The sequence below is a fragment of the Canis lupus genome, chromosome 32 (assembly GCF_003254725.2).
Source record: "Canis lupus dingo isolate Sandy chromosome 32, ASM325472v2, whole genome shotgun sequence".
In the NCBI taxonomy this organism is placed as follows: Eukaryota; Metazoa; Chordata; class Mammalia; order Carnivora; family Canidae; genus Canis; species Canis lupus.
The window spans coordinates 19,942,559-19,968,869 of record NC_064274.1 but is presented as its reverse complement, the minus strand read 5'-3'; the positions used below and the strand labels follow the sequence as shown (position 1 = coordinate 19,968,869).

The 26,311-nt window shown below is 33.7% G+C and overlaps 1 protein-coding gene and 1 pseudogene across 24 annotated transcripts in view; both read left to right on the top strand.

Annotated features, from left to right (window-relative positions):
- STPG2 (sperm tail PG-rich repeat containing 2) overlaps positions 1–26,311 on the top strand; it is a 533,064-nt gene that overhangs the window by 491,884 nt on the left and 14,869 nt on the right. For 3 of the 24 annotated variants that reach the window (XR_003126950.3, XR_003126923.3, XR_007407748.1), the window contains one exon: positions 560–662. The exons of the other annotated variants lie outside the window; for them this stretch is intronic. The gene's annotated coding sequence lies outside the window, so the exon portion shown is untranslated. The remainder of the gene's footprint in view (positions 1–559; positions 663–26,311) is intronic. 24 annotated transcript variants of the gene reach the window in all.
- Positions 21,833–22,777, top strand: LOC112645067 (protein SET-like; annotated as a pseudogene).

The following is a 26,311-nucleotide window of genomic DNA, read 5'->3' as shown; positions in this document are numbered from 1 at the left end:
TCAAAATTTTAAAAAATAATTTAGAAAGCATATGATAGGGCAGAAAAGTATTACCTTTTCTGATTATATTAGAACTTATCCAGAACATTTATATCAATGTTACATATTTTATGTAACCTGAGCAATAATGTTAATTAATTGATGTTTATTAAATTACTAGTTCCCTTAGATGCTATAGTAGAAGGTAATTGGACATGTTGTAAAGGACTTATCAATAGTTTTGCATAACTAATTCTAGCTTTTTAAAGTTTGATTTGGAAAGTAGTTCATACACACTGCGTGCATGTGTTGTTTTCTGCTATCCTTAATATTTAGGAAGTAATGGAAATAAGTAGTATTTCAAAACTATTTCATCATTTTAATTTTAACTAACACGTATTTTTCTTGTATAACTCATTTTGAATAACACCTTTTTTGTCCTATGTAAAACAGTCAGAAGAACTCCTGCTTCTTTAAAAAAAAAAAGAAGGAATTAAACATGAGAAACTTTATTTTCCTTAGCATTTTAATATGAATGTTGCTTTCTTTTCTCTCATGGAATCATGAACTCCTATCTCAGGTTTAACAGCATAAAAACAAACAACTCCTGAAAAAAACTTGGCGACAAAATGAATGCCCCATGCTGCGTTTCACCTTTTAGGAAAGTCAAAGAACAAGCAAAGGTATATTTGTAAGAGATTATTAGATAAGAGAAATGATTTGCACACTGCTGGGATACACATACTTCTCTGTGGGAACTTCCTTCAGAGTCCGGATGTTTCTGAGAGAATGCGGTAAACTGCACAGGTATCTACACCTGCATAGGAGGCATGAGTATGACTTTCCAACAGATGGATCATTTTATTTTCCAAACCTAATGTTTTCTTGCTACCTTGTAGATTATGCAATATATTTCACTGAGTAATCATGGTAGTGCAGTAATTCTCCAGCTAAAGCTTTCTCATGAAACAAAGCTTACATTTTTTTTTTCCTTAGCAGCAGGAAACATTGGACTGAAAAGCAAATCACAATCTTCGGAGACTAGGTGCATGCTGTGTAATTCTGAGTTCAGCATGTGTCTTGGGGCGGGTGTTTAATAATTTTTTTTCTTGAGGCAGTTCTATTTTGTCTACCTAGAGATACAAAACACATTCTGTTCAACTATTAAAATGCTGTATTGTAATAAGCAGAAACTTGTAATCGTTAAAATCAAATGAAAAATTGCAAACTGTTTTTTGCTTTCTCTTTACAATACATTCTGATTGAAAACACTTTCTTTTTGGGCACATAAGTAGGATCTGTTTAGTGTAATAAAAGCAGAAAATGACAGTACTAAAGAAATTTGCCTTTATTAATGTTAATCATGTATAATTTATAAAACATATTTGCTGTCTCTGATTTTTCAACATGTGTATGTGTGTGTATGTAAATCATTTTTGAGTATTTATTTAATGTATTCATGAAATCTATGGAGAACATAATAAATAATTCTTTCGCTTTCCTCATATGACTGAAAATTAAGGAAAAAAACCTGCAAATATTTAGGCTCCTGTGGACAATAGCTACTTGTAGACATACAGATGTTAATAAGCTCAATAAAGTAAGTGTACCATTAATAAGTGTAAGTTTATTATATATCCATTATTATATATTTGAGAATAACCAATTATTCCCTGAAAGTTCATGATCTCAGAATCGTGAGATTGAGCCCCACCTCCGGCTTCACACTTAGCATGGAGTGGGCTTGAGATCTCTCTCTCCCTGTCCCTCTGCCCCTCCCCGTGCTTGCTATCTCTTGGTAAATAAATAAAATCTTTAAAAAAAACTTGCTTTGATATTTGTTTTACATCCTCTTGTTTTTCATTTGTACTGTCAACAACGGGTATAGTTTAATTTAGGATTTAGATGCCAGTGTAAGTATGTGACATATATATTTTCTTAATTTTGCATTATCCTATACATTTAATTACTATTATAGAGGGATGTTAATGTCACATTGCAGAAAAGCTTGTGGGATGAGAGATATGTAGCTGTCTGAAATTGTAGCCTACTACTATTTGTTCTCTGGCCGTAAATATTCAAATCCTGCCCATATGAAAAATTCTCTTTTCTACCCCAAAAGTCTCATCCCATTACAGCATTAACTTGAAGTCTATCATGTCATTATCTAAATTTTATCAGTGCTTCTCAGGGCTACCACCTAAGTGGTAGGTCCTTGCAGTGCTTCTCAGGGCTACCACCTAAGTGGTAGGTCCTTGCATATAGTTTCACTTAATATAAAGACTTACAAATGAGAAAGAGAATTTGTCCTTTTTTTCATCCAACATTCAATGCAGAAGAACAAGATAGGATGACTTCAGGTAACACACATAAGGTGGAGAGAGAAGGACAGAAGACACATAGAAATCATTATTCCATAAAAATTCTAAAATCCAGTTAGGCAAATTTGAGTTTCTGCCAAAACTTGAAATAGTGGACTTAGGGCTCAGGTAAGATGAGGTTAATATCCAACCATAAATTTAGAATGAATTAACAAAGACAATAACTTCAACTATCAAAATTAGAAAAAACAAAGCTAACGATTTTTTGAGTTGGTGAAGCAGAAAGAGAATAAAAAATACATTTGCCAAGCCAGTTGAGGCTATAGTAATTAAATCCCCTACTCTATAAATATGATTTAGTTACATATTCACATGCCTTTTAGCCTATTTATTTGTATGCTTTTTGCCAATAACTAGTGTTCTGGAAACAGAAGAGTTAACATCAGAAAAGAGAAAACTGAGTGATCATATATCTGAGTTCTTTTCAGCAGTTACTGTAGCCAAGTAACTGAATTCTAGTCACTGGAATGTGTGTGGACATGATGTCTGCCACTTCCAGGCCTGGCGCTTAAAACATTGTTTGTGTTGTCCTCTATGCTATTTTTCTTTCTGTTCAATCGGGATTGCAGAAGACATCTTGGAGGCTGGTTTTTGAAGATGGTGGGTTTGCTCTAAGTCTGGGTTCCTAAAAGACTGAATAACTTATTCACTCTCCTCACCCCATCCACCTTGCTGACCTGAAGCATTTGTTCTCTACTTTTATCTGAATGAGACACAATTTCTATTGTGTCTATTTGTTTATAGCAATTTAGGTCAATACTATATTTACACATATTACGGTGGGAAAAAAAGTTATTATCATACATTATTTGCTTTTTCTCCGAATTTAAGTTCTCAAGATTAGTCTCTGTTGATACATGTCAGTTGAGTTCCTTTATTTTGACTGTTAGATAGTATTCAATTGTGTTGAGGCCCATGACTTGGTTATCTCTTGCTATGAATACAAAGTGTAACAATATGGATATAAAGAGCATGTAACATCTTCGGGATTATAGTCATTTCTGTGGAAAGAGAAAGAAAAGGGAGAGGGGATGGAATTGTATTTTTTTGTAAGTGGCAATTTTGATCATTATGGATGGTAAATACACTCTATATTTTCTCTAATTTCAAAATATATAACTAAAGTACAAATTACTTGTGATATTTTATATCTATATGTATGTGTGTTTGTTCCCCTGAAATACACTTAGTATAAACATAAAATGGCAGAATTAGCTTAACTCAACTTTTTAGTATTACTGTATTTCTTTAAATCTAATATGCCATCAAGGTGTTAGAGGCCATATTATTTACATAGTACTAAGAAAGAAAAAATGTTTCCCATTCTGATTTTAAGAAACCATACTTTGTAAGATGCATTCTAATTTTAAAGATATTAAGAAATGGGTGTTTTGGAATCAATAAAATATTTTTTTCCTAATAGCAGATTTTATTTTTTCAGAGATGTAAGTATCATGAAAGGATTTATTTGTTAATCAGCCTTATTGAGATTCTATCCGTATAAAATTTTACAACTAAATTTAAAGTTTTAGTTCAATGAGCTTTAATAGTTGTATAGCCACCACCAAAATAATAGAACATTTCCATCACTTCTTACTTATTTATTTTTAGTGAGGTTTAATTGATGTACAATATCATATTAGTTTCAAATGTATAACAAAATTATTTGATATTTATACATATTGTGAAATGATCACCACAATAGTTCTAGTTAGCATTTGTTACCATACAGAATTTTTTTTTCTTGCGATGAGAGCTTTTAAGATGTACTCTCTTAGAGAGGTGCTTGGGTGACTCGGTTCAGCGTCTGGCTTTGGCTCAGGTCATGATCTCAGGATCCTGGGATTGAGGTCTGCCTTGGGCTCCATGCTCCATCTTAGAGTCCTGGGATCAGTGGGCTCAGCATGGAATTTGCTTCTCCTTCTGCCTCTCCCACCTCCCCTTGCTCATGCTCTTTCTCTCTGAAATAAACAAAATCTTTAAAAAAAATGTACTCTCTTAGCAAATATGGAGTACAATATTAACTATAGTTGCCATGCTGTACATTGTATCCCCATGACTTTTTTATTTTATTACTGAAAGTTCGTGCCTTTTGAATACCTTCACATATTTTGCCCACTTTCCACCCCACTTCCTTCACTTCTTTAAAGTGAGTTTCTCTTTCAATGATCCATTACCTGCAGCAGCCACTGTTCTGCTCTGTGATTATCATTATTATTATTTTTATTATTTTTTTGTTCATGGCAAAGTGCTCTTTTGTGTCTTTTTTTTTCACTTAGTATAATAGTTTTTGGATTTCTCTATGTTTTCAATGAGTCAACAGCTTGTTCTTTTTTATTGTTCAATTGTATTTCATTATATAACTATACAATATTTGTTTATCCATTCAAAAATTGATGAGGCATTAGAGTCACTTCCAGTTTCAAACTATTATGACTGAAACAGTTATGAACATTTGAGTACAAGTTATTATGTGAACATATGTTTTCATTTCTCTGGGTAAATTGAATGTGATCAGTGAGTGTATATTTAACTTAACAAAAGAATGCCAAAGAAGTTTCCACAGTGGTTAAAAAATTGTACATTCCCACTAGTGACATACCAATTGCTCCATGTCATGATCAACTTTTGATACTATCTTTTTAATTTTAGCCATTATAGTATGTATGTGACTTAATTTGCATTTGTCTTGTGACTAATAATATTGAGCATCTTTCCATATGTTTATTTGTTGTTTATAATCTTCTTCCATAAAATGCCTATTCAAATATTTTGCCTAAGGTCAAAGGCAAACAAAGCCAGCCACTAAAGTGGTAAGGACAGATTTTAATCAATAATACCCTATTACAATAGGGAACTGAGTCCAGGTGAGGTGAATTCAAATGTGATTATATAGGAGTTACTGGGTATTTTAAAGGGAGAATGAGGGGATTGGAAGGGAGGTTGATAGGGGCTGAATTGAGTCAGGGAAATGAAAAATTGCAAAAATTGGGGAAAAGACTTGGCCCATGTTAAAAAGCTAGGTCTGCATCCTCCTACAGAGACTGGGAGACAGGGACTCTATCTGTAAGAGCTGACTGGAGCTACCAGGAAGTACTTTTGGCAGCATAGCCTGCAAAACAAAGTGTTTTGTCAGTTTTCTCAGGCAAGCACTTTAAGGGGAGCCAGAGTCACTTTCAGAAGGTGGCCTTGAGCTGTTAGTATTTTGTTCAGGTTTTAGAAGCCAAGGTTGAGGCCTAGTCATGAGAGTGCTCAGAGGAACCTAGCTAGATTTTAGTTAAGGAGAGAATCTTTGTCACTACTTCATTTGATTTTTGCTTTCTTATTACTGAGCTGTAGGTATTTTTAAATATGATTATAATTCTTAATGATATATTATGTTTTAAAATATTGTTTCCCAAGCTAGGGCTTGATTTTTCATTTTCTCTTTTGAAGAACATTAAAAAATTTTTGATGGAGTCCAAATTGTCAATTTTTTATTGTATGGTAGATAACTTTGCATCCTGAGATTTTTGCCTTACCTAAGGACACAAAGATTTTGTACAAGGTTGTTTTTTTTCCCCTAGAATCTCTGCAGCAGTACTACTTATATTTATATATAAGAGCCATTTCAAATTTAATTTTTGGATATGTCATGACCTAGAGAAAGAAAACCTTTTGTTGGCATTGGATATAAAAAATTGTTCTAGAAATGTTTATTGAAAATATTTTTCTTTCTACATTGAACAACCTTGGGAGCTACATAAAACATCAATACCATATATGTTGGTCAATTTGTGAACTCTCTGTTCTATTCCACTTATCTATATGTCTGCCCTTATACAAAATCCAAATTATTTTAAAGCACTTAGGTGGCTCAGTTGGTTAAGTGTCCAACCCTTGATTTCAGCTTTGGTCATGATCTCAGAGTCCTAAGATCAGGCCCCTCATGGGGCTCCCAATGTTCAGTGGGGAGTCTACTGCATATTCTTTGTCTCCCTCTCCCTTTGCCCCTCCCCCTGTTCACACACACACTTTCTCAAATAAAGAAATCTTTTTTTTTTTAAATTCAAACTATTTTGATTAATGTAGTCATAGTATAAATCGTGAAATCAGATAGTATAGGTCTTAAAAGTTTGTTCTTTTATTAACAATTGTTTTAATTAGTTTTGGTAATTTAAATTTTTATATGCATTTTAGAGGTAGATTATTAGTACCAAAAGGGAGCCTGTTGATATTTCTATTGTGTTTCATCTATAGATTATTGTAGAGAAAATTGATATTGCATCTTCCACTCTATGAATAATATATAAATCTCTATGTATCAGGACTTTTTAAAGTTTTTCTCATCAGTGTTTTATATTTTTCAGTGTACAAATCTAATACAGATGTTGTTAAATGCTTTATTATGACTTCAAATTACAGTATTTTCTGGCTAATATTTAAAACACAATTGATATTGACCTTCTATCCTGTAACATTGCTAAACTCATTTATTAACTCTGGTGTCTGTTTTGTAAATTTCTTTGATTTTCCACCTAGACTTTCACTTTTGTCTCTGTATTAAAGACAATTTTAACTCTTTTCCAATCAGTATGCCTATCATTATTATTATTACTTTTCCGTATTACAATGCCTAGAAACTCCAGTGCCATATTGAATAGGAGATGTGAACACAGACACCCTTTCCTTCTTTCTCATTTTAGTGGAAAAGCATTCAGTCTTTTATAAATAAGTTATATTAGTTTTAAGTTTTTCATAGATTCTGTTTATTAGATTGAAAATAATTTCTTCTATTTCTAGTTGGCTGAGAATTTCTACAATGAATATTTATTGAAATTTGTCAAATTCTTTTTTGGTACCTTGGGAGAAGATCTGAGTGTTTTTCTTTTCTCTTCTTTAATATATAACTATGGTAAATTACACTGATTAAACCATCCTTGCATTCCCAAATATGGACAAAATGGGATCTAAGATAAAAACAAATTCTACCTTCCTAATAAAAGTCATTGAAATTATTGTGGGAAAAGAAGTAAAAAAGTAAAGTCTTCATTTACTCCAGAGCTTTCCATTTCCTGATTCTAATGTAATTTCCAAACATTATTTCCTATTAGTTCATTTCATATTCATGAATTTTAGCTTAAGGAAAGTACTTGATATTCTCCATGTCACTTGACCCAGTATTCCCACTTTATTGACTCGTTCTGTTCACTTTTTGAGTATCACTGTCATCTCTACATTTACAAAATTTAGGTTTCAAAGCCCAGTTTATTTTATTTTTTTTAAAGATTTTATTATTTATTCATGAGAATACACAGAGAGAAGAGAGAGAGAGGCAGAGACACAGGCAGAGGGAGAAACAGGCTCCATGCAGGGAGCCTGACGTGGGACTCGATCCCGGGTCTCCAGGATCAGCCTTGGGCTGTAAGCGGCACTAAACCGCTGAGCCACCAGGCTGCCCCTCAAAGCCCAGTTTAAATGCAGATTTGTCAACCAATCAAAGCAGAATTCCCGACTTCTTCCTTTGAATTTTATCTTTAGCCTATAACTCAGAAACATATTAATTCCTACCTTGTGTTAATATTGGTTGTGTGATAGCTCCATCTCTTTTATTAGACTGTATATTCTTTATAAGTCACATCTGTTTTGAATACCTTTATTTACTCGAAGTATCTGTTCTACAAAATAGTAAGTGATTTAAAAATGTCAATTGGATTTATATAAACTAGAAATGAGATTTTTCAAAAGGAGACAGAGAAGCAATATTCAATAATGCTGATAATAAAGGAGGAGGTTATGAACATTAAAAGAGAGAAGAGAAACAGAATCATAAAGAACCATTGATGATTGAGGACACTTTAAGTTATACAGTAATTTTTGTTATAGATCTATCTTGGAAGATCATGATAGGCAAATTCTTAGAACTGATGACATCATCAACTTGTTTTCATATGTTGGAGTGCCCATGATGTATTTGCAAGATCTTTTCTTTTTGATCACTAATCTCACCATAAATCTATGCTAGTAATTCCCAAATTGTATCTTCAACCTGATTCTAGTTCTCTCTCGAAACTCCACAATATGTATCCAACTGCCCAGTTGATACCTCCACCTGGATTTGAAAATGTCACTTGAAGGAGTGACAGGTGTCTACTTGGTGATCGATACATATTTACTGAATCAAGAAATTAAAAAGAATTATATTTATCACCAAGTAGAGTTCATCCCTGAAATGAAAGAATGACCCAACAGTAGAAAGTATCTCAATGTAATTAATTGCATCAACAAATAAAAAGGTAAAAACAATATAATTAAGTTAAAAGATGTTGCATAATTATTTCTAAAATTCAAGGACCTTTCCAAATAAAGAGCTGAACAAAAATAGGATTTGATAGTACAGTAAACTAATTTTAAAACTATGTAGAAAATCCTGATAGCAAGCATAACATTAAATATTAAACATTAATTTTATTCCCATTGAAGCCAGGATGAAGGCAGTGATACCAACTATTATTCAACTTTGTTCCAGAGGTTTTTATAAAAAAGATTTATTTATTTATTTATTTATTTATTTATTTATTTATTTATTTATTTATTTATTTATTTTAGAGCAGGGGCAGGGGCCTGAAAAACCTGTCTTAGATAATTTCCTTAGATAATTATAATTTAATAATTAAATTATACACAAGGATTTTTTCTAAAGATGGTTATTCAGTATTTTTGTAGGCAGCACACTCAAAACAACCATCACATCTTATTCATAGTTAATGTCTGAAAAAATGATAGAAGTGTATCTATACTAAGAATATGTCAAAAGAGTTAATGAGTAGATTAAGAGAGCAAATTAATGTTATATGAATTGACTTGTAGAGCTATTGTAATAAATTGTTAAATAAACAAGTAAGTTAAAGAATTCTATATATAATGCCATATTTATATGAAACAAAAGCATTTAGTTATTTGAGCAAAAAGAAAAAGTATAGGTGGATCCATAAGAAAAAGATATTATTTGTTGCCAGCTAAGGGAAGCTCAATAGTTGGTTCTATTAAAAATATAACTATTTCATTTATATCAATGAACACTTATTACTTTATAATTTTATAAAAATATGATAAAATAAAGAGGAATATCTCTTTTTTTTAAAGATTTTATTTATTTATTCATAGACACAGAGAGAGAGAGGCAAAGACACAGGCAGAGGGAGAAGCAGGCTCCATGCAGGGAGCCCAATGTGGGACTCAATACCGGGTCTCCAGGATCACACCCCAGGCCGCAGGCGGCGCCAAACCGCTGTGCCACCAGGTCTGCTCAATAAAGAGGAACATAATGATAATGATTGAGTCTCTTTTCCCTAAAAGTCAGAAAGGTTTCTGGTACACTAGCTAGTTTTTTTTTTTTTTCCTATTTTAAACATCTTCCATGTTCCTTGTATACCAAGCTGTGAGGTGGTAGGAACAGTTTGTTCTACATGCAAACAATAGGATATATATTGTAGAATATTTAAGAACAATAATCAAAACCCAGTACAAGCCAGTTGACTTTTTATTATCACAATGAGCTAGCAATTTTGAACATATCAGTGGTAATAGTGGTAAAATGCCCCTCCCTACCAGGTGACCACTATCCCACTCCAACTACCACCACCATTTTTTTGTGTTCTACCTTTGATTCAAAAGTGAAACTAATATAATTTTATATGCTAATTATATCTCAATTAAAAAGAAATGATTTTTTAAATGTTTGTGTGGATAATTACTAACCTATCTCAATAATGTCTACCATGTCTCAGTTTTAGACAACTCTCTAGTTCATCGTTTGCTCTCAACAGTGTGCGTATATATGCATTCTAGAAATGGCAATTAATGAACTATATTTTTCTTTTGTTAAATCTACTTTCATCAAATAGAAATATATGTTCATAAAAAAGGAATACCCTCAAGAAAGTTTATAAAATCTCCAATTCTATCTTAAAAGTGCAAGCAATGTCAATTAGCCTTTTGGTTCATATTCCATAAACAAATATTTTTCCCTTCTGATCTTATCAGACATACTCTAAACATAAACAAATTTAACCATTTCAAAATTTAATAACATAGTTTTCTAAATGTTCTTAAATATGCAGTATCCTCTGTTGTGCGATTTATTGGATCAAGTATCTTCAATTGTGTTTAAAAAAAACTGAGTTTTGTAAAGTGCTATATGCATTTAATATGCACATAATAATTCTCAAATCAGCCTTTGTGTATGATGTATATTTTACACATACCTAATTTGAGAGTTTAAAAGGAAGAAAGAAATACTTTTATTTACTACTTAGATGTGTTTGCCTTCTAAAAGGTTTTGCATTATTTGTGAAACTGATGATATCAATAAATCAGAAACATAAAACAATAAGCATTCAGAAAATGTTTTCTTCAAATCTGAGTGGTATTGTTTTTACAATATTAGACCTTAACTGATAAGAACCCCTTCTTAGAACACTGAAATAATAAGAATACTGTAGTATTTTAGTATTATGAATATTACTGTTTCCCCTTATTGTTCTAATTAGAGTCTGTAGTCTGGAGACATTTACCCAGATAAAGAGACTAAAGTTTAAACTACAGATAATCAACATATTTATATTTATATATTTATATATATTTATATTTATAAAGATGCATTTTATATTGTAAATCAAGTATATTAAGAATTACATGTTTCTGGGATGCCTGGGTGGCTCAGAGGTTGAGGGTCTGTCTTTGGCTCAGGGTGTGATCCCAGTCCTGGTATCGAGTCCCATATCGGGCTCCGTGCATAGAGCCTGCTTCTACCTCTGCCTGTGTCTCTGCCCCGCATTATGTCTCTCATGAATAAACAAATAAAATCTTTTAAAAAAATAATTAAAAATTTAAAAAAAGAATTACATGTTTCAAAATGTATACTGAAAAATACTGTTAAAAGAAAGATTATATAACATAACAAATTCTCCTTTCCAAAATAATGAAAAACAGTTTTCCACATTATAAATCACAGAGGATATTTTAGTGAAAAACTTCAACAAAGTAGCACTAATCAGCAGAGCAAGGGTGCCTCATATGTCAATCAGCTGCTGTGTTTTAAAATCCCAGAGCTCTCATTAAGAGAATTAATCCACAATATTTTCCTAATCTCATTACCTCCATATTTTATTTTGTTTTTTCTATATCTCCTGAGAGAGGAGACTTGAATCCAAATCGCAAAATAATTATCTCAAATCTTACTTTTATTTTATTTTACAAAATTAAAACATATATTTTAGAAGCTAATAGCTCCCACAATCATAGCTCATTTTAGATAGTGCTTCTAGTAAGATCCAGGGTACTTTTACTCACATGATAATCTCTTTCTCTTTATATGCCCATGATGCTCAATGTAGAATCTACTTAATTTGTCTGTCTCTTTGATTACTGGTCCTTTAAACTGTCAGATCATTCTCCCACTGTGCCCTGACTAGCTCATGCAAGTAGGCAAGGAATAACAAGACCTCTTCTAGGCATTTACACTCTTTATTGCCCTCCTGACTTCTCAGCACAGAGAATTCTGCCTTAGTGATTTACCTTCTGTACCTTCTGGATCTGTGTCTTTATGAAACATTTCTCCAGACTCCCTTTCTGGCTCTTTAAGCTTGTTCTTTCTCTTTGATTTTGCTTGTGTCTGTTTTTGTTTTTGTTTTCTTTGTAGTCACGGTCATAAACAATTAATTTTACCTTTCCTATTCCATGAATTCTGAGCTCAAATATACAACTGCCTACTGTCTTCATTGTCTCAGCTTTCCCTCAGACATTTCAGACTCCAAATTCCACAACTAAACCTAGTATCTTCCTCTCTGAATCTGCTCTTTCATTATCCTTTCCCTGTTGGTGAATTATAGCAATCCTATGAGTTATATTGGACTCCTTCCTATACGTCACTGCCATACCTAATTGAACAACTCAGTGTTTCCAAAGAATTCCCCACATTCTCTTCCATATGTAACAGACTCTCTTGATTCAGTATTATATCATTTCAGGTTTTTGGTTCATTTTATTCCAAAAGAAAACAAAATGACCACATTGATTCCAAATCCAAATTCCTTAGTGTGAACTCAGTCCCTTACTACATTAACATGCATTTTTAAAATTTTATAGATGTTATTGGTTGTTATTATAGAAAATTGAACATTCTATTAAGCCAATAAGCAAATGAACTTTTAATAGTACCACCTGAAAATCATAATCATGTATGTTTGCCTGATTTTTTAAGAAGTGCTTCTAGCTGTATGGGAATATTTCTGACCCATGTTTCCTAGATTAGGTGGCAACTAGTTTAATTGCTTGGCCAGAATACTACAATGGTTTGAAGGTATTAAACTTTGGTTATATGTGGTTTTGTTTGGGTCCTGTTGTAGTTTTGTTTCAGTGTGGAAAGAGAAGCCAGATGGAAGAGAGAAAGGAGTTCATGGTGTTTATAGTTATCTTATGAGAAATCTCAAAGCAGCTGGACTCAATAAAATACTTTTATAAAATATCATTTTCTTCATTTCCCAATTCCACTACTTTGGCAAAATTACCACGAGGCTATTTGACACATAGAAGAACTTTCTCTGCCTAAGGATAGAGAAATGGGATTCAGTTGGACCAGGAGGGAGTTGATTTGCTGCTCTGTAGTCTTTATAGGGGCAGATGAAAAAATTGAGTAGTCTAGGGATGAGGTTTATAATGACCACTTCCAGAAAAAACATTTGAGCTATTATCATCTTTAAGTATCATTTCTTCTAAAAATCTCAAAGTCTTCAGATACTAAACCTGCTATAGTAGTACAATTATGTATTTAGGTATCTGAGAAAAAAAAAAGCACAGACAGAAAGAAGACTGATTTCTTAGGAGTTTCCATTCTAGATGACATCAATTTCAGCAATCTATTCAATGAAATTCTCATTTCCAGAGAGCACAGAGATCACTATAGTTTTTCATTTTTCCCTGATGGCCAATCAGAAAATAAAAGAGAGTGTTTACCTTTGATTAATCAAAACAAATTTGGTAGTATGTAAGCATGAATTTTTAAACCCAAAGAAATCATGTTTCATTGTTGCTTTCAAATATTAATAAAACTAAATACACAAGTTTGTCACTGTACAAATTTTATTAAAGTAAACCCTATGACCAATGTGGGGTTCATACTCACTACCCTGAGATCAAGCATTGCTTGCTCTACCTACTAAGCCAGCCAGGTGCTCCTCACTGTCAAAAATTGTTAAAGAAATCATTAAATTGGAAAAAAGTTATTTGGCAGAAATATTTTATGAGCTAACTAATTTCTTAAAATTTTATAAATACTTATCTAGATATAGTGGCTTTTCTTTTAGTTTATACTGTTTATACAAGACAGTGAAAGGCTGTTAAAGTAGAATTTGATCACAGGATTAGTCTTTAAGAGAATATATGGTAAAATCATTTAAATATCCTGTGTGTCTTTTTCCTATCACCTTACTTTCTTCTTTAGTGAGAACATGTTTATTCTCTGTACTTTGCAGTATTCCAGATAGATGCCTTACCAAGTTAGAGAATACATTTGTACTACAGTACACAAAGTTCTACCTTTAAAAAAAAATTACAAGGCAGTTTCAATAACTCCATCAGCCATATTCCTGTTTAAACTTTTATTTAGTATAGAGTTCCTGGCAGAGTTCACAGTTTAATTATTTTGCATTATTCTACTCTGAGTTTGCATTTATTTCCTGAACAAGTCACCAAAACAGTCTAAATTTTTTAACCTATTTACCAGCATTCTCATTACCTTTTTTCTCCAATTCCATTTTAATGTAATCAATTAATAGACTGGTCTCCTTTCAATAGATTTTAAAAGTCACCTTATTATTAATGTGTTTTATGGTTCATATAACATGAATACTATATGAGTGTAAGATGAATTCTTAATCCCATTATACATGTAATTTATTTTAAAGTTGAAAACTTCTTTTAGTGAATCATCTATCTAGTAATTCTTTTCTATTTTTGTCATTAGTAAATGAGCGATGATGCTTTTGGAATTCTTTTTCTATATAAAAAAAAGAAGAGTATTTGATAATAGCATATGTAACTAAGAATTTGTGTGCTTTTATACAATTTATAATGCTTCATATTCTTTTAATCATATACTTTTTAATACTTTAATTTTAAAAATGGAACATTTCTTAATAGTTGCCATTAAAACCAAAAATGTTTATATTGGAAGAGTCTGAGTATATTCAGTGACTCTGGTTTATAATTTCCACCTGTAATAATGTCAAAGCAATGTCTGGTTAAGGCTTCCCTGTAAGATAGGGTTAAATTCAGTGGCTATGCAATTCTTATGACCTTTTTCAGATACTGGAGATAACTTAGTCATTTTCCATTTCTCAGCTATAATATTTCTTTTGAATGTTGTGAACTTTTAAAAAATGTCACTAAAATGTTAACTATTTTTTTTCTTCACACATTTGTGGGTTTTGACTATACCAGCATGGGTGCTAAAAAGTCTATTGCAAATATCTTTAACAAACTCTATAACTACTTCTCAACTTATAGGTAATCCTATTTCACACTTGAATGCATGATTTATGGCATTGAATAATCTATGATCTAGTCTTCCAAAAGGACATGAGAAAAGATCACTAGTTTCCTTTTTTATTCATTATTATTTATTTTAGCACCTCATTTTTATTCTAACATTTTTACTATGGTGTTTATATACTTTTTGGATGATTTCTTTAAACTCTAAGAGGCTGTGAAAAATGTAACCATAAAAGCAGTCGAAGAACCCTATAAAAGACAAATGTGATAGACTCATCCATCTCAAAAGTAAAAACTTTTGTGTGAAAAGTAAATACACACATTTAAAACCTTCAAAAGAAACAAAAATATTATTAGCAAATACAACAGCTAACTAGCAGATATGGATCATTTAATACATGCCTAGCTGTCTTCTTAAGAACTGCTCATTCCCCTCAATGGAAAAGGAAACCAGGTCCCTATCCCCATTCATAAAACTATTAAGAGGAAGTGCTTAGTTTTAAATCTAGAATGTAGAGCTCAAGAGAACATGCTCTTAATCTCCCCACTTAGAGTTAAAAGAAATATAAAATGGTTTCCATTATACATTAAGGAGTTCTGAATATGCCACCCCAAAATATGCCGCTTTGGCATTTTGACAATTTTGAGTTAAAGGCACTTGAAAAATGGCAAATAGAAGAAAAACACCCAGACTTTCCTTCTTTTTTTTATAAAAGCAGGAGATGAAATTCCCATGTGAAAGATGTTCTCCCGGTACCAAAAGGAAAGTAACATTCTCATCATGAAAGACAAGAAGTTGAGACTGAAAGAATACTATACAAACAGACCTTATTAAAAGGGTTAATACCTTCCTTGAGCCTCTGCACATACTTTAATTGCTTTTCCTTGAGTGCCTCTCTGTTTCACCTAATTTAAAAGCCTGTAGGTTTCTCCATTTTGAGGGTCTTCACTTCTTATGAAGGCACCTGTGTCATGCAAAACTTGTATTAAATAAATTTATATGCTTTTCCCCTGTTAATCAGTTTTAAGTCAATTTAATTCTAAAGTACAGCTAAAAAGAATTGCAATTGGGCAAAGGTAAAATTTAGATGTTTCTATACTACTAATTCAAAGCAAAATCATTAAACAATTGGATGATCCTACAATTAGCAAACATTTTTTTTTTTTTTGGAAAGATACACAATGACAGAAGCACATGATGAAAAGAACAGTATGAATCAGGCCTCTGAAAAAGTTCAAAATATGGTTTCCTCTGGCTCAGTAATTCTGTATCTAATTATCTATCTTAAAAGAGAAAAACTGTAAACAATATAGATTGCATATATTAAATAAACATTGAAGTAAAATATTGCCTAATCTCAGTGGCATATTATGCAGCCCTAAACTATGTTTTTGAACCATTTCAACAGCCTTAGGGTATTTGCATTGTATAATCAGTGTAATCACTGCTACAAAGCATAAAAACAAAAAAGCAACTATAGCAACAGCAACAAATCCCATAAAGGATGCATAGCTCAATGATTAGGGAACAAGTTGATATTTCAAAACTAAACTGATGTACATGAATCCCAACTTCTATCAATTATACAAACATAATTACTGTATGAACTCATGAAAGTTTCAACCCTAGATATAGGCTCTCTGACTTTGGGGCTGGAGGTTGTGTATAGCTGAGTATTTAATAAGAGAAATATAAATCATAGGCCTCTCATTAAATCATAGATGTGGGCCCACTTTTTATTAACTTTTGGTATAATAATACATAGATATACATAATTATTTTAAAAGCTCGTGTCTTATACAACCTAGAACTTTGTAAAAGCAAACACAAAACTTTTCTGTTGGATTATTTTCAGATTTTTTTTTTTTTTTAAGATTTTATTTATTTATTCATGACAGTCACAGAGAGAGAGGCAGAGACACAGGCAGAGGGAGAAGCAGGCTCCATGCAGGAAGCCAACGTGGGACTCGATTCCGGGACTCCAGGATCACGCCCTGGGCCAAAGGCAGGCGCTAAACCTCTGGGCCACCAGGGCTCCCCTTATTTTCGTTTTGAACAGATTTTTCTTCCTTAACTTCTGATAATTAGTTAACAACATAACATTACAAACCACTATGAGGGGGAATAAACAAATGTAAACAACAGTAGAATTAACAAACTCAAGAATAGTATATAATAAAAAAATTTGGGCAGCCCCGGTGTCTTAGCGGTTTAGCTCCGCCTTCAGCCGAGGGGTGATCCTGGAGACCCGGGATCAAGTCCCATGACAGGCTCCCTGAATGGATCCTGCCTCTCCCTCTGCCTGTCCCTCTGTGTGTGGTGTGTGTGTGTGTGTGTGTGTGTGTGTGTGTGTTTGTGTGTTTCTCATGAATAAATAAATAAATAAAATCTTAAAATAAATAAAAATAAATTAAAAATTTGATGAGTGACTATAAAATACGCATGAATAGTATAATTTAATAAAACCCAGAATGAAAAATCTGGAAAGCACGCATACACAAAGATTTCAAATATTTTTAAAATACCAATGGACTTCTGGTTTCAGCTGTATAACATGTAAAACATGGTAATCATCACACCGGTCTTTACTACAAGAAAAAGCTGAAGAGTGAAAATCATTGGCTTTTCTTAGACTCATCTGAAAACAGAAGTTGCAAGGATAGCCACCACTCTAAAATATGAAGGAACAGGCATATTCAGAGAGAGATAGCACCTGAGGTTTACTAACCTGGAGCAGAAGTGACTGGAGCCATAAACTGGGGGGAATACTTCCATGATATGTGCAAAAAATTACTGGAGGTGGAGTGTGGACTAACCTGAGAGTAAGAAAGTCCTCGGGGAGGCAGCTCAAGGGGGCCTGACACTTTCGTGGGCTTTCTCTCCAATTACTTCACCACCAGGTTCTTCATGTGAAGATCTAGTAAGATCCCTTTAGAAATCTAGCAAGGAGAGTAACCATTGTGAAACAAGCCCAGAGTATTTTCCATACTAAATGTCTACTCACCAGGAACAAGACCTCACCTGATGCAACTCTGAAACATTAGCATAGCTGAAGAAAACTGAGGCACAGAAAAAAATGAGCGTAAAACAGTGAGTGTGTTAAGAGGGCTATAGTTACTACAGGGCTATCGAGTGGACATAAATGTGACCTTTTACGACTACTGATAATACCTGTGTGATGATGCATTTATTCCTTGCAAATATTCTCTGAAATAATTCTGTTATAGCAGCTTCATATGTAAATGCTGAATTTTGAAAGAAACCAACATTCATTCAGCAGATAAATGGAGAAAGAAACTGTGATACATCTACATAATGGAATAGTATTTACAACAAAAATGAATGAGCTATGAAGTTGCATGGAGACATGACTACTAAATATAATGTGATATTCTAGATGGGATTCTAGAACAGCAAAGGTATATTAGGTAAAAATCAAGAAAGCTGAAATGCGGTCTTAGTAAATGATGCAGCAATATTTGTTCATCAATTGTAACAAATATGTTAATGTAAGATATATGCAATAGGGAAAAGTAGGTGTGGGGTATATGGGAACTCTGGCAACTTTTCTGTAAACTTTAAATTATCCTTAAATAAAGTGTTTATTGAACGTTAATAAAATTTCTGGAATTTATATATGCACATATACATAAATTCATTTAAGTAAAAGATTATACTGGTTGGACACAACTAAGGGTAATAATGAATGGGGTAATAATAAATATGAGGAATCAGAATACAATTCAAAGAGATAAAGAGATGGAAAGTATTTTTGAAAACTTGAAAAAATAGAGAATATTCCAGAGAAACAAGAGTAACAAGAATAAAATTTGAAAATTATAATGTGCCACATTTGCAAATAGAAAAAAGGTGAAAAGATGTGTGATCATCTCAATAGACTAAGAAAAAATTGATAAAATTCATGCCCATGTAAATGTTGTAAACTCTTAATAAATTAAGAAATAAGGTAAGCTTCCTTAATCAAATAAAGAATATATTTTTAAAAAGCCATACTTAATGATGAACTATTGAAAGCTGTCCATCTTTGGAAAGACTTTTCCTCTACCCTCTTATATTTTTGCTGGGGCCTGTGAATTAAACTGACAAAAGACAGATTAATAGGATAAAAATCATACACATTTTATTTGATGTTAATATTTCTATGTGACATGGGGGGTTTCATGGAAGGAAATGAATACCCGAAAGAAGGGATTCTTATATATCATTTTAACAAACAGTGATAAATCATGAAGATATGACAAGACAAAGGAAAAAGAGCTTTGGGCTAGGGACAGTAAATCGTGGGAAAGTGACTAGGAAATATATTGAGAAAACTAATGGAAGATAAGGTTATTTCAGTAAGGTTTGTTTGTACAGATTCATTTCTATCACTGATGGTAAGGATGTGCCTCTCTTCCTGGAACAGGGAGGGTACCTTTCTCATAAGAAATTTATAACCTGGATTTAAGTATAAAGGAGGAAGACAGAGAGCCCTGGCTGCATCTCCTGTTTCTAATCAATATGCCAAAGGGACATATTTTGGGGTTGTGTGTTCTGATCCCCCATTTATAACCACTGTTATAACCAATGCTATCTAACCTAGTACTAGAAGTTTTTGTCAATACAATAAGGGACAGAATAAAAAAGAAGAGTACAAATAACTAGAAGAAATAAAACTGCAATCACTTGCAAATAATGTATTATGCATTTTAAAGGTCCAAAATTATCTACAGATAAGCCACATTAATCAATAAATAATTTAGGAAAGTTAGTGAATAAATATAGATCATACTATAGATATCAGTGACAGAAAACAACATTTAAAAAAATTATTTATTTATCCATGAGAGACATGGAGAGAAAGAGGTAGAGACATAGGCAGAGGGAGAAGCAGGCTCCATGCAGGAAGCCCAATGTGGGACTCGATCCCGGGCCCCAAGGATCACACCCTGAGCCGAAGGGCAGACGCTTAAGCACTGAGCCACTCAAACGTCGCAGAAAATATTTTTAATCACAATTTCAGTGACATCAAAACATTTAGGATACCATAAAAATATATCTAATAAAAGATGGACAAGATCTCTAAACAGATAACTATAAAAATGTTATTGGGAAAAACTTGGAATGACTCAAATAAATCGAAAAATATGTTTACAAAGTCTAAATATTTTGAGTATATAAGTTTTCTCCCAATTGACCTTTAAGATCAATGTTATTAAAACAATCAATGTTATTCTAGTTTAAAAATCTCAACAGTTTGCATGTGTAGAAACTGATATGCTGACTTTAAAATTTACATGAAAATTGCTAGCCAAAGCAATTATGAATAAGAGCTTAGCTAGAGGATTTATATACCGAGTATCGTTGTGTGGAAAATTAAAGAAACAAATGAAAAAGAAGGGCACATCTTACATGTAGACACTTCATATGATAATGTAGTACAGTGGGAAAAGTTGGTCTTATCATAAAACATTGCTCATTCAATTGGCTTCCCATATGGGAAGAAAGGTCTGATGTCCTACATCACATATAAGATCTATTTAGAACTTCTATTGATTAAAAGATACCACTAAAAGAATGAAAAGGCATGTTACAGAGAAGAGGAAAGATGCTTGCAACACAAACATCTGGAAAGGAACTTTTACAATACGTGAAAAAAAGAGGCAGAAAACCCAATTTAAAATGGCCACAGTAACTTCTTGCAAGATACATCCATGAAGGTAAGAGAAACAAAAGCAAAAATGAACTATTGGGACTTCATCAAGATAAGAAGCTTTTGCACAGCAAAGGATACAGTCAACAAAACTAAAAGACAACCTACAGAATGGGAGAAGATATTTGCAAATGATGCATCAGATAAAGGGCTAGTTTCCAAGATCTATAAAGAACTTATTAAACTCAACAGCAAAGAAACAAACAATCCAATCATGAAATGGGCAAAAGACATGAAGAGAAATCTCACAGAGGAAGACATAGACATGGCCAACACGCACATGAGAAAATGCTCTGCATCACTTGCCATCAGGGAAATACAAATCAAAACCACAATGAGATACCACCTCACACCAGTGAGAATGGGGAAAATTAACAAGGCAGGAAACCACAAATGTTGGAGAGGATGCGGAGAAAAGGGAACCCTCTTACACTGTTGGTGGGAATGTGAACTGGTGCAGCCACTCTGGAAAACTGTGTGGAGGTTCCTCAAAGAGTTAAAAGTAGATCTGCCCTACGACCCAGCAATTGCACTGCTGGGGATTTACCCCAAAGATACAGATGCAATGAAACACCGGGACACCTGCACCCCGATGTTTATAGCAGCAATGTCCACAATAGCCAAACTGTGGAAGGAGCCTTGGTGTTCATCGAAAGATGAGTGGATGAAGAAGATGTGGTCTATGTATACAATGGAATATTCCTCAGCCATTAGAAACGACAAATACCCACCATTTGCTTCAACGTGGATGGAACTGGAGGGTATTATGCTGAGTGAAATAAGTCAATCGGGGAAGGACAAACATTATATGGTCTCATTCATTTGGGGAATATAAAAAATAGTGAAAGGGAATAAAGGGGAAAGGAGAAAAAAATGAGTGGGAAATATCAGGGAGGGAGACAGAACATGAGAGACACTGGGTGTTATTCTATATGTTGGCAAATTGAACACCAATAAAAAATAAATTTATTAAAAAATGGACAAAAGACTTGAACAGGCGCATATTTATAAAGAGAGGACATACAAATGTTCATAAACAGATGAACAAGTACTCAATTACATCATAAGTGATAACCAAATTAAAATTACAGTATTATACAGCCCATTGGCATGGATACAGTGGGGGAAAATTATGTCTTGGAAACTACATGATGAAAAATGAAACTTTCAAATCAGAGCTTCTTCCAGATATGCCTCTCTCTTGGTTTTGTGGAGCTTCCTCACTGAATGGCCCCCAAAGGCCAATCTTTGCTCCCATCTCAAATGAAGAAACCGAGACTGCCTCCTGCCCCCAAGCTAGAGATGTCGACCTCTCAGCACCTGTCCATGAGAAAAAAAGAATAGCAAGAAGCAATTGGTCACATTGATGAAATACAAAATGAAATAGGTAGACTTAATAAATGAACAGTAAGGAGATTTTTTTTTTTTTTTTTTTTTTTTTTAGTAAGGAGATTTTGAAAGCAGAATGAATATAACAAACTCCGCCAACCATTTTTTCAGAAGTTTTGGAATTGATCGCCAAAACCCCCAATTTTGTTGGGGTAACAACATTTGTCAACCATCCACAAGTGTCTACACTGCTTGGGGAGGAGGATGAGGAGGTGCTGCATTATTTGTCAAGAGTTGAAGTGACAGAATTTGAGGATATTAAACCAGGTTACAAAATAAATTTTTATTTTGGTGAAAACCCTTACTTCAAAAATAAAGTTCTCTCCAAAGGATTTCATTGAATGAGAGTGGTGATTCATCTTCAAAGTCCTCTGAAATCAAATGGAAATCTGGAAAGGATTTAACGAAACTTTCAAGTCAAATGTAGCTTGAAGCCAGCAGGAGGAGACAGCATTAGGGACCAGAGAGCTTCTTCCCCTGATTTACTGACCACTCTGATGCAGGTGCAGGTGAGTTAGGAGAGGTCATCAAAGATGGTGTTTGGCCAAATCCATTACAGTACTACTTGGTTCCTGATATGGATGATGGAGAATGAGAAGAAGGTGCTGCTGCTGCTGAAGAACGATTGGAAGATATTTGATGAAGAAGAAGATGAGGATGAAGGTGAAGAAGATGAAGATGATGATGAGGGGGAGGAAGGACAGGAAGATGAAGAAGAAGCTGACTAATGGAACACTGATGGATTCCAACCTTTCTTTTTAAATTTTCTCCAGTCCCTGGGAGCAAGTTACGTCTCTCTCTCTCTCTCTCTCTCTCTCTCTCTCCCCCTTCTCCTCTTGTGTTCTATGCCCCTGTTTTTTGAAATTTCTTTTCTCTCCTTTTATAACATAGTTCTCAGGAAATACCTTGAGCAGAATACAGTGGGAAAAAAATCTTTTTGTTCCAAATTCATTTTTATCCTTTCTGTCTCAACAAAAACTTGATGGCATACACCACTGTGCTCTGTGGGAAAAAAGAAAAACCTTCAGCTCCCTTAGCTCTGTTGCAAGTGGGAGGGCACTAGGCCCCTGTGTAGTGGTGCACAGAATTCTAGCTTTTTTCCTCCTTTCTTTGTATGATGGTTTCAAAGATTATGCTGTGCCTCTATGTGAATATAGACAATTAACGTTTACCAACATTTATCTGTCTACTTTCTCTTGTTTAAAAAAAAAAGGAAAAAAAGTAAAAATGGCGTTATAGAAGTTCAGCAAACGGTGGATTTGAGATGTTTGAGTGGGTTAAGTGGGCATTTTGACAACATGGCTTCTCCTTTGGCATGTTTAATTGTGATGTTTAATGGACATCCTTGCAGTTCAAAATGACACTTTTAAGATAAAACTCTCTCCTAATGATGACAATCCCTGCCACTCGATGGAAGAATCAGCAAAATCTGTAGGATCTTATTTGGAACTGACATTCTCTATTGTAATTTAGTTCCTGTTTATTTTTAAATTTTCTTTTTGTTTCACTGAAGAAGAAAGATGGTGCTCAGTCTTACATGTTAAAAGTGTACAAGTTGTTTTGTTACAGTAAAACTAATTGGTACACAAAGGATTTGATGCTTTTCTCTCAGAACAGATATATTTAGTATGATTTTCCGAGTTTGATTTGTATAACATATTGTCAAAGTTTGTCACCCTGACTCCGTATTTTTTGATACGCTTTTTGCAGTGTGACCTCAGGGCTGTGTGGACTGAGAAAGGGATCTGAATCACTGTATTAATGTCTCCAAAGCTGGGAGCCATCGTGGGTACAATTTGCCATCAGGTTCTGAAGTCTCCATCAATTGGGATACCAGACTGCTCAAAACTCAGTTCTGATTATGTTGTGCCCTTGATTTGTGTCTCAAATTGGCATTTTTAAAAAAATAGGCCCTTATTTACCTGAATATAATAATAGTGCCTGCCACCACCGTCGGACAGACCTAGTAGTCTAATGCCAAGTTACACACAAGCAGTTACTGGCATGTCTTCATTGGTACTATGAAACGTGGCCGAGAAGACAGACGTTCAGAGTAAGAAGTCTGTATTGGTGTTTAGAAACTCAGGAGTACTTTTGTCTCAAAGTACTATTTAGCAGATGGCTCTCAAATGAGGCCTGTCTGTGTGAATCTGGGTGAGATGACAGGTTCTGATCTGCTAAATGGCATTGTACATAGTATATCATTTTGGGAAGCTACCTAATGCATAAGGCTTTTAATGCTGTAAATTAGAGAAGCTAAAATTAAATGCCACTTAGCTTTTTCAGAGATGAATTAATGGACAGCCTGGTCAAATTCAAAGCTTTTTTGATGTAGAAAACTTTATAAACGGAATTATTCTATCAATAGGCAAAGTGTAATGAAAACCTGTCTAGATAGATAGTATGTAATTTCTGCACCAGTCTTGTTTAGTAATACATCACTGTATACCGGTCAGGAATCTTCCTCCGAAAAAGGAACATAAAGATTAAACAAAGAAAGAAAGAACAAAAGAAAGAAAGACGAAACTTTCATATAATTTGAAAACTATTCGGTAGATTCCGTAAAACTAAAAGTACAGATAGATTATGATGCAGCAGTTACTCTCCTAGGTATATAACAGAACTGTATACATATGTGTACCAAATGGCATATGTAATAATGGATAGTGGCACTATTTATAATTACTAAAATCTGGAAACAACCTATAAATGGCCATCAGAAATAAAGTGGATAAAATATATATTACGGTACATTTATCAAATGAAATGCAGAAAAGAATCAGAGTGAATGTTATATACAATCACATTGATCCATATCACAAACATAATGTTGAATGAATGAAGCCAGACACAGAAGAGGATCATCTATGCGATTCCCTTTATGTAAAGCTTAAAATCAGGCAAAAATGATCAAATACAGAAGTCTTAGAAGTCAGGATACATGTGACTTGCAGGTTATGAAGTGGGTATGGTGAATTATGATTGGGTGGGGGCATATAGAATCCTCTGGAAGACTGATAATGTTTGATTTTTTGATCTGGGTGCTATTTGCACAACAATGTTCACTTTTTGAAGATTCATTATTATGCTTATTTGTGTATTCTCTATGCTTTAAAAAAACATCTACTTAGATACATAAATAATATTTAAGAAGATTAAACACATGTTTAATATGAGTTCCAGAAAAAGGAAATAAAGAAAATGGAGAAAAGATACACAAATCATCTCAGCCGAGAATTTTGCAGAAATGAATGAGGACCTGAAGTCCTCAGAATTTTATTTTATTTTAAATTTTTAAAAATATTTTATTTATTCATAAGAGACACACACACAGAGAGAGAGAGGCAGAGACATAGGCAGAGGGAGAAGCAGGCTCCCTGCAGGGAGCCAAATGTGGGACTCGATTCCGGGTCTCCAGGATCAGGCCCTGGGCTGAAGGCGGCACTAAACCGCTGAGCCCCCAGGGCTGCCCAAGTCCTCAGAATTTTAAAACAAACAAACCTCTCAGATTTCTGGGTCAGGCAAAGCTGTACATATTACAGGGTAAAACAGACAAAAACTATTTCTACTAAGCTAGATTAAAAATAAAGCAAGATACAAAGTATATGATATACAAGTTTAATAGGCAGAGAAAGAAGAGAAAGAGGCTGTGAAATAATGGGTTTGGGGAGCAATGCTGAAATCCTAAATGGGGTTCCTTACTCAAGTTAGAGACGTCAGATATACAGATGCAGGTAGGTGGGTAGATGTGGTGGAGGGGTTGACAAAAGAGAAGAAAGTAAGGCTAATTCTTGGTAGTTAATGTGTAATTCAGTTACCTATTACCCAATTGTGAAGTGCTTTGCCATCGTGTTATACATTTAGAATGTAAAATGACTATATACATATATTTGTTAACCTATATCATTCATACTCTCCCTCTTTCTCTGTCTCTCGGGTCACTCTCTCTCTCGCTCCTCTCTTCCCTGTCCCCCTCCTCCGCCTCTTTATGCACTTAGTAAATGAGACACAATGTTGCTTTCATCCTCATTCTCTAATTATTTGAAAGATAAAAATATCAAAGGACCATACTTTTTAACAAGACAGACAGGCAATAGAAATAACAAACTCCTCTCCCGTACTCATAAGGGTGTCGGATGGAGTTAATGTAAATAGACTCAATGGTTAGGAGGCAGGGCCCAACCAGCCTAATAATATAGATTTTACAAATCTCTAGGAGAAGGGTAAACCTGAGGCTGTCTAACATTAAAGCTGATATTGTTTAAAAGAGGCATCCTTTGAGGCACGTAGCAGAAGATTGAGTAGAGGACAGAAGAC